Source organism: Ranitomeya variabilis, chromosome 8 (genome assembly GCF_051348905.1).
Source record: "Ranitomeya variabilis isolate aRanVar5 chromosome 8, aRanVar5.hap1, whole genome shotgun sequence".
NCBI classification, from domain to species: Eukaryota; Metazoa; Chordata; class Amphibia; order Anura; family Dendrobatidae; genus Ranitomeya; species Ranitomeya variabilis.
In genome coordinates this window covers 207,688,989-207,701,926 of record NC_135239.1, presented here as the reverse complement: position 1 = coordinate 207,701,926, position 12,938 = coordinate 207,688,989, and the positions used below count along the sequence as shown (strand labels likewise).

General features: G+C 44.0%; 1 long non-coding RNA gene across 2 annotated transcripts in view; it reads left to right on the top strand.

Moving 5' to 3' along the window:
• Positions 1–12,938, top strand: part of LOC143787680 (uncharacterized) — a 134,131-nt gene that overhangs the window by 40,757 nt on the left and 80,436 nt on the right. For both annotated transcript variants that reach the window (XR_013218438.1, XR_013218439.1), the window contains exon 2: positions 5,446–5,545. This is a non-coding gene — a long non-coding RNA (uncharacterized LOC143787680). The remainder of the gene's footprint in view (positions 1–5,445; positions 5,546–12,938) is intronic.

Below are 12,938 nucleotides of genomic sequence, written 5' to 3'. Positions count from 1 at the left end.
ACCATCAGGACTGCATCGTTGAAACAACGCTGATAAGTGAACTTGGTTGACTTGTTCTTGTTAGTGGGTCACTAGTGAGGCGCTGTCGTGTTTCGCGGGTTTAGTTCAGGGCGCCTATATAGTAGATAGGATTTACTGTGAAATTGTGATCGTGTACCTAAGTTCCCTGCGTGGAAAACTGTTGTTATTCTTTGTTGGGTTGGAAGTTAAAGGAAAGTTAAAAAAACGTTATTTGCTTTCTGACTCCTCTTTGTCCCTGCATCCTTCTTTATCTGCGGTCTCTACAGCTACACCGATCTATTGTCTCTGTTCAGCCGAGCACGCTTGGGTGTCTCAAGTGGTAGAGGAGAATAAACAGCTGACGGACAGCTTTGAGCGCAGATCAGACATGTTGAAATTGAACATGGCCAATCCCCCACATCATCTGCTGGTGAAGAGTCAGGAGGCCCCATGCACATAGATAGTTGTACAGAAATTGTTGGGTTATTATCAGTGTTTGTGAAGGCGCAGTATATACCCCCCATTGAAATGAAAGAACAAACTGCTTGCTCATCCTTTGTCTGATAATTAACCCTGAATCGATTTAGACTGCCCATGAGGAGCAAGAACGGAGGCCCTTCATCCTGCATGGGACCCATTATGGCTGACTTCATAGCATATATACCATTATTTATGGACGATATAACATGGGGATTAAGCAGTCGTCTGAGTCCGCTGTCTGAGCCAGAGAGACCAGGCTTCCCTCTAATGTATATGGGGACCAGCCAGATGGCACACAAATACCCTTCCACCACCCAGAATGGCAAAAGTTAGGTTGGGGACCCCATGCACAGATTTTACATCATTGAGGATTAGAAATTTTAAGTTCCGTGTCGGCAATTGGCACATCTTGTGCAGGGCAGCCCTCTAATCCTAGGGCCCCATTACGAACATTTTAGGAAGTCCCCCCAATCAGGAGTAGTGCATCAACTTGGGATGTTTTTGTAGCTGTATTTACTGCAAATGTGCCGGTTTTTAAACCCAAGACTGGCATAACGGGCAGGTACCCATCTATCCATGTTCTGAGGAATCCTGAGCAGGATCTGCACCCTGCTTCCATTAGGATCCTCCATTAGTCGCCGACTATCATGATGCTCAGCACATAAATCCGCTTGCGTAGCTGTCGGCACGGCCGGGGTTAATTACCATTACGAGCCCTCTCCTTATAAATAACTGCGTTCTCATTACCAATTAATTAGGTTGCGTCGGTACCAGCCGTATTAATCATGATGGATTTGTTTGGTTTTCGTGAGGACGGGACATGAGGACGGGATAAGAACTTCATTATCGTTTAACAGTTCATTATACCGCCATTATGGCGAGGACTTTCCCCCCTCGTTCTGCCGCAGATGCTGTGACTCGGGAACGCAGTAAATCATACTTATTTGCTACACAAACACTGGCGGAGCCCATGTGGCTGCCATATGCTGACGACATGGAAGGCGCTACCTGTTAGCGATGACGGATTTTGGTTATGGAGAGTTTATATGGAGCTTGGGGGGGAAATATCGAATTTATATAAAAAAAATTAGGGCCAAATTGGACCCAAAAATTTAATTTCCATTGAGTTTCACCAAAACTTAGAAGTCTTGTGAGCTATCTAGATATATTTGGGCCAAATTTACACTTTTTTTTTTTAGCGACTCCTAAATTTATGAATAGTAGGGTTCTAACAATTAATGTCCCCAATTCGTCAAAGAAATCGCTCGCATTGCTAATTTTATTTTTTTTGTTTATAGGGTTTATATTATTTTGTGTTTTGACTTCAATAAAAGGGGTTGCCCAGGTCATCAATATTAGATTGATGAGGTCCGACACTCGGAATAACCATCAGTGAGCTGTTATCAGCCCTGGAGGCGGCCAGAAGTAAACCATGTATGGTGCAGCACAGCTCCATATATTGTGTGATGGTCGTTCTCTGTGCTGCAGCTAAGAACTCATTCACTTCAATAGGAGCTGAGCTGCAATACCTGAGATTGGCCACTACTCCATATATGGAGCTGTGCTGTTCTAGACAAAGCTTACTACCTGCCGCCGCCATTGCTGGTAACAGCTTATCAGTGGAGGTAAAGGCAGTCATGTCTTAATTATGTCGATCAATTCTAGACAACCACTTTCTGAACTTATCCCTTTTATAATCCTACAGAATATCTCCTATAACATTTCCTACAATTTTTTAGTTTTTTTTAATGTGGATATTTAGTATTCAGATTTTATTTTTTGTTCAGCCTTATCGTGAAATTAAAGGCAAGTGCATAATTCCTCTCTGGCCTCCCACCAGAGGGGGCCGGGTGGCCCCTTTGTCACTACTATTAAGCGGTGATATAATATTTTTATTATAGTGTAATAAAAGATGGATACTACACTGTATATATCAGTACACATCTCATAGCTCCACCTCCGAGGAGCTACTATGGTATGCAAACTTATTGTTTTTGTAACCTCAAAGCTGGCTTCAGATGGAGTGGTATTGTATGTGTCACCTTTTGGTGCCGTCCCATATGTTATGCTATATACAGGTCCTTCTAAAAAAATTAGCATATAGTGTTAAATTTCATTATTTACCATAATGTAATGATTACAATTAAACTTTCATATATTATAGATTCATTATCCACCAACTGAAATTTGTCAGGTCTTTTATTGTTTTAATACTGATGATTTTGGCATACAACTCCTGATAACCCAAAAAACCTGTCTCAATAAATTAGCATATTTCACCCGGCCAATCAAATAAAAGTGTTTTTTAATAACAAACAAAAAACCATCAAATAATAATGTTCAGTTATGCACTCAATACTTGGTCGGGAATCCTTTGGCAGAAATGACTGCTTCAATGCGGCGTGGCATGGAGGCAATCAGCCTGTGACACTGCTGAGATGTTATGGAGGCCCAGGATGCTTCAATAGCGGCCTTAAGCTCATCCAGAGTGTTGGGTCTTGCGTCTCTCAACTTTCTCTTCACAATATCCCACAGATTCTCTATGGGGTTCAGGTCAGGAGAGTTGGCAGGCCAATTGAGCACAGTAATACCATGGTCAGTAAACCATTTACCAGTGGTTTTGGCACTGTGAGCAGGTGCCAGGTCGTGCTGAAAAATGAAATCTTCATCTCCATAAAGCATTTCAGCCGATGGAAGCATGAAGTGCTCCAAAATCTCCTGATAGCTAGCTGCATTGACCCTGCCCTTGATGAAACACAGTGGACCAACACCAGCAGCTGACATGGCACCCCACACCATCACTGACTGTGGGTACTTGACACTGGACTTCAGGCATTTTGGCATTTCCTTCTCCCCAGTCTTCCTCCAGACTCTGGCACCTTGATTTCCGAATGACATGCAAAATTTGCTTTCATCAGAAAAAAGTACTTGGGACCACTTAGCAACAGTCCAGTGCTGCTTCTCTGTAGCCCAGGTCAGGCGCTTCTGCCGCTGTTTATGGTTCAAAAGTGGCTTTACCTGGGGAATGCGGCACCTGTAGCCCATTTCCTGCACACGCCTGTGCACGGTGGCTCTGGATGTTTCCACACCAGACTCAGTCCACTGCTTCCTCAGGTTCCCCAAGGTCTGGAATCGGTCCTTCTCCACAATCTTCCTCAGGGTCCGGTCACCTCTTCTCGTTGTACAGCGTTTTCTGCCACATTGTTTCCTTCCAACAGACTTACCATTGAGGTGCCTTGATACAGCACTCTGGGAACAGCCTATTTGTTGAGAAATTTCTTTCTGGGTCTTACCCTCTTGCTTGAGGGTGTCAATGATGGCCTTCTTGACATCTGTCAGGTCGCTAGTCTTACCCATGATGGGGGTTTTGAGTAATGAACCAGGCAGGGAGTTTTTAAAAGCCTCAGGTATCTTTTGCATGTGTTTAGAGTTAATTGGTTGATTCAGAAGATTAGGGTAATAGGTCGTTTAGAGAACCTTTTCTTGATATGCTAATTTATTGAGACAGGTTTTTTGGGTTATCAGGAGTTGTATGCCAAAATCATCAGTATTAAAACAATAAAAGACCTGACAAATTTCAGTTGGTGGATAATGAATCTATAATATATGAAAGTTTAATTGTAATCATTACATTATGGTAAATAATGAAATTTAACACTATATGCTAATTTTTTGAGAAGGACCTGTAATGCCTAAATAATATGGTCACACAGTCCACCAACATAAATTGCCTAGGGTCAAAGGTGGCCAATTGGCTAGAGGCAAACAGCATTTTACACAAGTCCAATGTTATGATAGTGTAGCAACTCGCTCTAAAATAGGTAACACACTAAAAATTGCAACTGACCTTGCCGGTTCCTATACAGACTAGAGGTCTTGTAGCCCCTAGTGATACCAGCGTGAGCCGAGATAGTCCTAACCTCAGACTAGACGATGGCAACTTGGACCTATGCTGCCTGAAAGGCTGTCGAGCCCTTCACGTACCTCCTAAAGAACCAGAAATCAGAGAAAAATGTAAATTACCTACAGAAGGGAAAGTGTGCTGAAATAGAGATCCCAGAGTGAGTAAAATAAACCAAGAAATACAAAACAAAGGATTAAGTACATACAAATATGCCGCCCCCTTCCTAAGAAGAAACAGAAGATATGTAGGTGCGGGATAAAAAACACAAACAGCAAAGAGAGAAACTTTAGCTGGTCTTTCACTGACTGGCATAAACTATAGAGGTATGGCTGGACATACAAATGAGACTATCACCAGCAGGAAATACCAGCCGGGGAAAGTATATAAAATTGCATTCGAAAGGTGACAGGGCAGACAAATAAGTAAATGAAAACACCTGTAACCCTAAAAAGACTGAAGCAAGGGTGTCAGAAACGAAACACCTGGAGAAAATGTGTTTCTGCTGTGGCACGGCAGACTGAGGAGCCGACCACAAAGCACAAGGTCAAAGGTTTGAACCCACAGGTATGACATCCAAGTTCTTAATGTGAACTATTTTTGGATTCTGAATCCATCAGGACCATTGGCACCAGTTGTGATACGCACTATGCACCAGTCATCTACCTCCAAGGGCCGAGTGAAATGTGCACCTATAACATTAATCTAAATCACTGCACCAGTTTTGCATTTTGATTTGGAACATGGAGTAACCACAGCGATTGTGCCAGGCACACAATGCAATGCTATGATGGGACAAGGATGTGTCTCCTGTAAAATAAATAACCTTAGAATAATTTTCACTTTTTTTTTATTTTACATTTTTTTATATATTTTTTTCCTTATTCTAAATGAAGATGTTCTTGAATAATTACGGTTTAGACATCACAAGAATAATCAAGGAAGAGAAATCTCATTACATTTTAAGGCATAGGTTTAGATAATGAGTTTTGCAAATGAGGCTTTGCTACATAATTCTTGGGTTTCATATCGCCCGGGTCGCTGATTAACACTGTGTTTTCCAGAAATGGATGGTACAGCCAACAGCACAACCATAAAGTCTATGGCCTCCGATTCATCAAGTCAGGAGCTTTGCACGTCGGTCTGGATGAACTATGCACTGTGGTAAGATGCGCCAAATTCATTACCTGTTAATAGATTTTTCAAATCTTTCTACACCCGTGCGCCGCGGCCAGGGACTGAAATACATTCGTCAAAACTTATTCCACTTTTGTGATGTAAATTTCTGATGCGTTTTTCAGGGGTGCTAGTGTGGCACCCCAGGAGTTTGGGTAAGGCTTCTTTCACACTAGCGTCGGGCTCGGTCCGTCGCAGTGCGTCGGGCCGAGGTCCCCGACGCTAGCGTTGTCTCCGCCGCACAACGGGGGCAGCGGATGCATTTTTCCAGCGCATCCGCTGCCCCATTGTGAGGTGCGGGGAAGTGCGTGGAGGTGGGGGCGGAGTTCCGGCCGCGCATGCGCGGTCGGAAAAAGCGGACCGTCGCGAGCAAAAAACGTTACATGTAACGTTTTTTGCTCCCGACGGTCCGCCACAACACGGCGCAACCGTCGTACGACGGTTGCGACGTGTGTCAATGCGTCGCAAATGCGTCGCTAATGTTAGTCAATGCAGAAAAACGCATCCTGCAAGCACTTTTGCAGGATGCGTTTTTTTCGGCAAAACGACGCATTTGCGACGTATTGCAGTTAACGCTAGTGTGAAAGTAGAATGACACAGTAGTGCTGCCTTCCTCTCAGTGAGGGTAGTGCTATGCCTGGAAACAAGAGGGATCTCTTTGGAAGGTAACCTCACAAACAACACCTTCTGAATCCAGGCCAGGAGGGGGAGCTCAAAACCCGGTTTTAGGGCAGCTTCCCTGGATAAACATCCTGGTCTGGAGGAGGAGTCAGTCAGACAGTTGGTCCAGAGAGAGCAGACGTCGAGTAGAGACAGGAAAGGAGCAGAGGAAAGATTTAGGGCTAAGGGAGGCTGCGAGTGGGCCTCCTGTGAGCCAGAGCACGGAGACCGGGTACCGGGAGCCTGAGGCTGTGGGGAGCTGCAAGCCCCATAGCAGATCTGGAGGGCATAGGACTATACGTATACTGCCCGTATTAAGCCTGTGGTACAGCAGCATTCTGGAGCCTGGAGTCACCATGCGGAGACCCCAAAAGGAACAGCTCAAGCTGCCTATCATAGAGGCACTGTCCCAGGACAGAAAAAGGACCAGGACCTTGTTAGGACACTTCAGGCAGCAAGGGACTTATAGCAAGCGCAAAATGGAAGGCTCCCAACCTGACTCGCCAAAGGGATTTCACTTGTTTCCAGGCCACCTGGACTCCTTATGTACCTGTTACCGGGACCCTGGACTGAGTCCTGTTGCAACTTCAGTAAACCAGGTAAAGACTGCAGCGCTGTGTCCTTTACTCATTCACCGGCATACACCATCATCGCCATACACCTTAGGAGCCCTGGGGACCCCTCTTCACCTGTGGGAAGCGTCACCATCCAGCCACCATACTATCACCCCAGGGGACCCCTTTGCGCGGCATCGTCCCTACTGACTGAGAACCACAGGTGGCGTCACGAAAATAAACTTTCACAATACCCCTTAAAAGACCATTCCCCTTTAATTGAGTCCCAGGGCCACGGACCGGGTCACAGCCACCGTGACATTCCCTTTAAGAGCGACCGGACCCGATACCGAGTATCCCCATTGCCCTGGTGGGCGACTCACTAGCCCATCCGCCATCGCACCTGAGGTCTTTCTAATATTTGAGAATTGGCTCAGCTGCCAGCAAAACATTGGAAAATTCTAATACAATTTTTCACAACACGAAAATTTTTGCAACATATATAGCCATTTTACATTAAAAATAAAACGGCAAAAACTGCTAATGAAGAAGAACTTTGACATTAATTTAACTCTTTCTTGGAAGGCACTTTTATGATCGGCAGTACTCCTCAATAAATATGGAGGGAGCAGTGGGTCCGTTACGCTCTAGGGCCCTATGTAACATATCCACTATACATGATGGGAATGGAGAGGTTACAATGGTGGCGGAGGGCGCCCTAGCAAGTCGAGGGCCGGTTACCACACTGTATACTTGGTATACGCCAGCTGTCTGGGTTTTGTGGCCTCGCAGGGGATAAACGAGACATATTTATCCGAGCAGTAGACTTGCGCCTCTTTCTTTCTTTTTTTTCCAATTCAATACAAAAATACTTGTCTTTATTTTTTTTTTCTACCATCTGTAAAGCAACCGAAGCTCCTGCGTTTTCAGATGCAAATCACTCCTTGTTATCCCCCGGTGTCAGGATTTTTTCTTTTTCTTGTGATATGGCGAGATCAATAGAAGATATTACCATGCGAATAAGTCACTCCTGACTGTGTGCATGACTTCCAGAGCGGGAGCGGCAGGATTAGCCTTGACACCGCGATTCAGATATGTTCTCGTAGCCCAGCATGCGCTGGAGATCTATGTATAGATCCGTATAGGCAGGAGGCTAAGTCTGCACTCAATCCTCCAAATCCATCTGCGAGACCGCTGCACAGAGCCACGGCGGGCGGGCGGCAGAGGGGCTTTTAATATGGCCGCCTTTTGGAAATGTCGTCTTTATTCATGAAATTGGACAGGGAAAGGGACACAATTAAGTAAGATCTGGAGAATAAATGATATGTTAATGGGAAAGTATTGGTTCACTGGAGCAGGACGTGATTGAGGTCTGCAAGAGCTTTATATGGCAAAGCGGCTCCAGTCATTACAGCTCGGTATCATCATCGAGGCCTACGAGAAACCGCGCAAAGGAAAGATGAGTAATTTCTGTAGGACGCTCTGGAGCTAGGCGGCTGATGTACAGGATTAAAGGAAAACTTTGATTAATGTTTTTTGGTTAAAGTCAGGTTATCGCTGATTTTGTGCAAGAACCTGAACTTATAGGCGCATTCTTGTTACAAGAAGTAATTACTTCAGGTTATTTTTTGATCGTTATTTCTGGTCGAATCCAGCAAAATGGTGGCCAACCAGTCACCAAATACCAAAGATGGATTTCATCAACCAAGGTATCATTTTATTCAGTATAACGGCACCGACCTGACACTTTCTGTAGGTTACTGTGCACAATCCTGCTGACAGGTTCCCTTTAAAAACAAAACAAAAAATATTATCTTTCCCGGGTCCTTACTTGACTCTTCTAGGTGCCTGCTCAGTCCCCTTCTAAGTACCTGCCGAGTCGTCTCGTAGAATGAAGATGGGGGTCCTGTCTGGGTGGGTGGACATGTGCTATTGGCCCTTGCAGAGTGCGTGATGCCGGTGTCTTCGACTGGCCGGGACCAAATGTTGAACAGTTCAATGATGGAGATGACCAGTAGAAAATAAACTTTTTACTGAACGATAACTTGGTAGGGATTATGTTCTAAAGATGGCGGGTAGACAGCTTGATGAACGTTTCCTTTACATTATGGAACATTTTCGCACAGTCTCCATTTATTCCTTTGAACTCGCTTGAACTCTGTCTCCACGGATTCACCTGCCTTCACCACAACCCAGCTCAGCACTACAGACCAGTTAGTGAGAGTCCTATTCTCAACCCGCAGTTCCTCATTCTCTTCCCTCTTAAAGGAACTAGTTTGCCAGTGTATGGCCGGTTCTTAGCTTCTCTACTTCTGACTGCTTGGAACTCCCACTGGTGCACTCTTTATCTCACGTTCACCGTTTCGTCCTGGCCTGTATCCTCTCTTGGGGCCGTACCATCTCCAGTTGATCACTCTGTCCTTCAGTCACTCATCTCTCTCCTTCAACTCCGGATTGCTCTATCCTCTGACTTGTTCTCCACTCAAGTTAGGGACAGCAATGTAATGCTGCCCTGTTGACTGATCAGACCTTGGGTCTGCTTCTGTGGCACGCTGGGCCCTATCTGACATCCTGACAGGAAACTGTGTCTTCATCTTATCCCCTCCCACTCTGGGCTAGTCCCAAAAATTAACCATAACTCTCCCTACTATTGGACAAAATACAACACCAATAAGTCATGTCATAATACACATTACAACCATTCACGTGTCTTCAAAAGGAAACATGTTCAGTATGTCCATCTCCGTACACTAAGAAAAGTAACAGCAGTCAATGTCTAATCTATTTTGCCTTGTGACACATTTTGCAGTGGACCGACTCTTCCTCAGGGCTCATAACACTTAGGACATAGGTTTCCTTACAGTTCATGGCACTGTAGAGAGCACTTTACCTCCAGCGCTCCGTCCATACAATGCCCTGTGCATTGCTCTGATTGAAACTGTCTGATCACGGAGACAGTCAAGTGTCAATGTGGTTTATTGTTCCGGAGAGCGGCGGACCTCTGAATAAGATCTCTATTAACCTTCACTGTCAGAGCAAACTCCAAAATCCTTCACGATTCATCAAAGTACAAATTCAGAGCTGTCAAAAAAGTCAAAATCCGAGACATTTCACCACTTTAAAATATGTCAAGGGATTTACAGAAATACGGGATGAGCATGGGGGAAGGGACGCGACAGAGCGAGGTCACGCACGGAAAAATCTAGAAAAGGCAAATGTTTATGTATAGATTGTGCTGCTCCGGAATATAAAAAAAAATATAACACAGTGTGGGTGACCTGGTGCAATTATCCATCCCAAATCTCCAAATATCTTTAGGTGACGATCCAGCGATATGCAAAGAATTCTGAGAGGCTTTAACTGGTCAAAATAAGGAAGTTTCCAGTTACATTTCTGCAGTGACCTGGTGCACGTCCTGACACGTGATGTGATCGCATTCACCTCCTGTGATGCCCCGTCCTCCAAAGCTTTGCTTTGTCTGCTGCGCCCGAGGAGAATGACCTCCGTATCGTCCATGTGCATTGCTAGATTTTAGCCACGCTGAAAATGGCTGCGGTCAGAAGCAAAGAGAATATGGTTAAGCAGGCTGGAAAAAAAGCGAAAATAACTGGGGGAAACATCAGGGAGTAATATAAATTGTAATAAGAGCCTTTTTGAAAGGGGTTTTGGATCTTGGTAAACCCCTTTAAGCGCCTCCTTCCTCCTCAACCCAAGAATGCAACATAGATGGATACACACACCCCTTTTTATGCAAATACACACAAGCCCCGCCTCTTTGCAGGAAATAATGACATCAATGTAAAAACATCTTTCTTTTTACTTTATTAAAAAAATGTAAATAAAAATATATATTAACAAAAATAGCTAAATAATGTAAGACATTAAAATAAAAACAAAACTCTTTTTTTTCCTTGGCAACATACAGTTAAGGTCTAAAGAAAAGTGTCTTATATTGAGGCCTGAACTGAATTTATAAGTAGGTAGCATCGCCCTGGGGTTGGGTCTACCGGGGTCATGCAGCTCTCCGGATATATTCACAGTATTCATTATTCATGTGTTACAACTCAACATTGTTTTACTTGACGTTAAATCTGAACTCTAACTTGTCTCCGCTTGCTGTACAGGTAGCTGCACTTTACTGTTCCCTGCTATCAGCCATTTTACATTAGGTGATCCTCACTATTATTCTTTGAAACGAGAAGAAGTCACAAACTCCCAGTCTTCACCATGATTACTTTATGACACGTCGATGTCTTGGTGTGTGACCAATATCGGCCTCTACACCTTCTGTAATTTCCCAATATAAGACACACTGGCCCTTTAAATCTGTTTTGTCAGTGGACTGTTTCATTGTTCTTTTGTTACAATATTATTTATGTTGTTCTGTTTTGTTGTATTTGTAAACAAATGTCAGTTATTTTTTAATCCTTTGTAACCCAGATTGCACAAGTTTGTTGGGGGGATTTAATAGTCATCGCAGCCCCTAAATTACAGCAAAGAAATCTGTCTTTGCTCATAAATGTATTTCTGGCGTTGGAAGGAGCAAATCTGGGTCCCCTCGGCAGCCCCCTATGTCCTTATTATGATCTGCTCTTCTTTCACCCCGGGAGCCCCATTATGGCAGAAGCTGAGAATGTTTCCTCCAAGTCAGTGACTTCCCATTGGCGAGATGATGTGACACAGTGATGCCGGTCTCCTGGGAGCCACTTATCTCTCTCCTATGGCCACAGGCATGTTCCAGGGCTTCCCTTAGGAGGGGACCTATGTGAAATTACAGCAAGCTCCACATATGGCCCCTCTCCATGTAAGCTGCAGAGGAAAAAGCCAAAACTTCCCTTGTTAAACTAATTGCCTGGAACTTGTCATCCCTGAGTTATCAGAACCAGAAGATATTTTTGCAATAACCCTTAACCCTTCCCTTGCTCGAGAGATCTGAGCCAATTCCTCTCGCTTGCCAAAACTTCTGTAAAGTTTTGTGGCTAATGTAATGGACCTAACATATGTTCTGGGCCGCAGCCAAGCGCCGTCATTAGCCTATTCCATTTAATGAAAAGGAACGGATCACTTATGAAGATGGAGACTGCGAGAATCACAGGTGTCCTGACTGCAAAAATAATCCTTACCGGAAGGTTTTCATTTATTGTGAGTGACAACCAATATGGCAGCTATTCCGGCTAGCGCTGGGGTTATCATGTGACCAGATGTCAATTGCACTAACGAGGACATAGTTCCCACTGCACATGGGTAAAAGCCAATATTAAAAATAGTACATGGCGGAGGGGGTTCTGTTACAGATTTAGCATTGGAGCCCAGGAACTTCAAGTGCAATAATCATAATACCAATAGGTGGCACTAAACAGCGAGTTTCCATCTTTCTTGAAAAAAGCTATTTTGTGTAAATTTTCCCAGGGTGCATTGCTATTACTTGGATCTCCATAAGGGAAATCGGTACATGGATGTTACATCAAATACATGGAAGTATCACTGCAAAATTTGTATCACTCCCTCCACATACCAAACACTTACTATGCATCCTGCTAAGATGCTAATCTACTTTAACCCACAAGTAACAGCTTTTTTTAAATTTTGTTACCCCCTATTACTCTCGGTTGGACAGTTAATCCCCCTTTCCGTCCATTTTTCAGCACAGTCTGGGTTCCTATCATGATTAACATGTCTAGTGCAAAAAGAAAAAAAATAAATCTGTGGACATATGACTTCTGATTTATTGTCAGCAGGCAATGATACATCTGCGAGAGTGAACTCATGGAAAAAAAATATCTTCAATATTTTTAATGACTCTTACCTAATGTGAACTAAGAACATCTGCCGAAGGAAGGAGGGGTCATTTAAAGTAAGTGCCCCCATGGGAAATGTCAGGGCTGCGATAAAATCTTGGGATTTTTTTTCTACTACTGAATATTTTCTCCTGTGAGAATTCGTTGCTTCTCCTGTGCTGCACCTGTTCATTGGGATGCGCTATCTCTCACGTGTAAATAACCTCCTGCCTAATGGAGCTCCTGAAAACCTGTATCCTCAGGAGGTTTTAGGAGATGCAAGGGAAGAACGACTTGGTGTGGTGACAACCATGGCACTGACATCGATTGTCGATCGGCTTCCAAAACTGTTAGTAGAACAAAAAATCCCAATTTTGGATGAATGTTAAT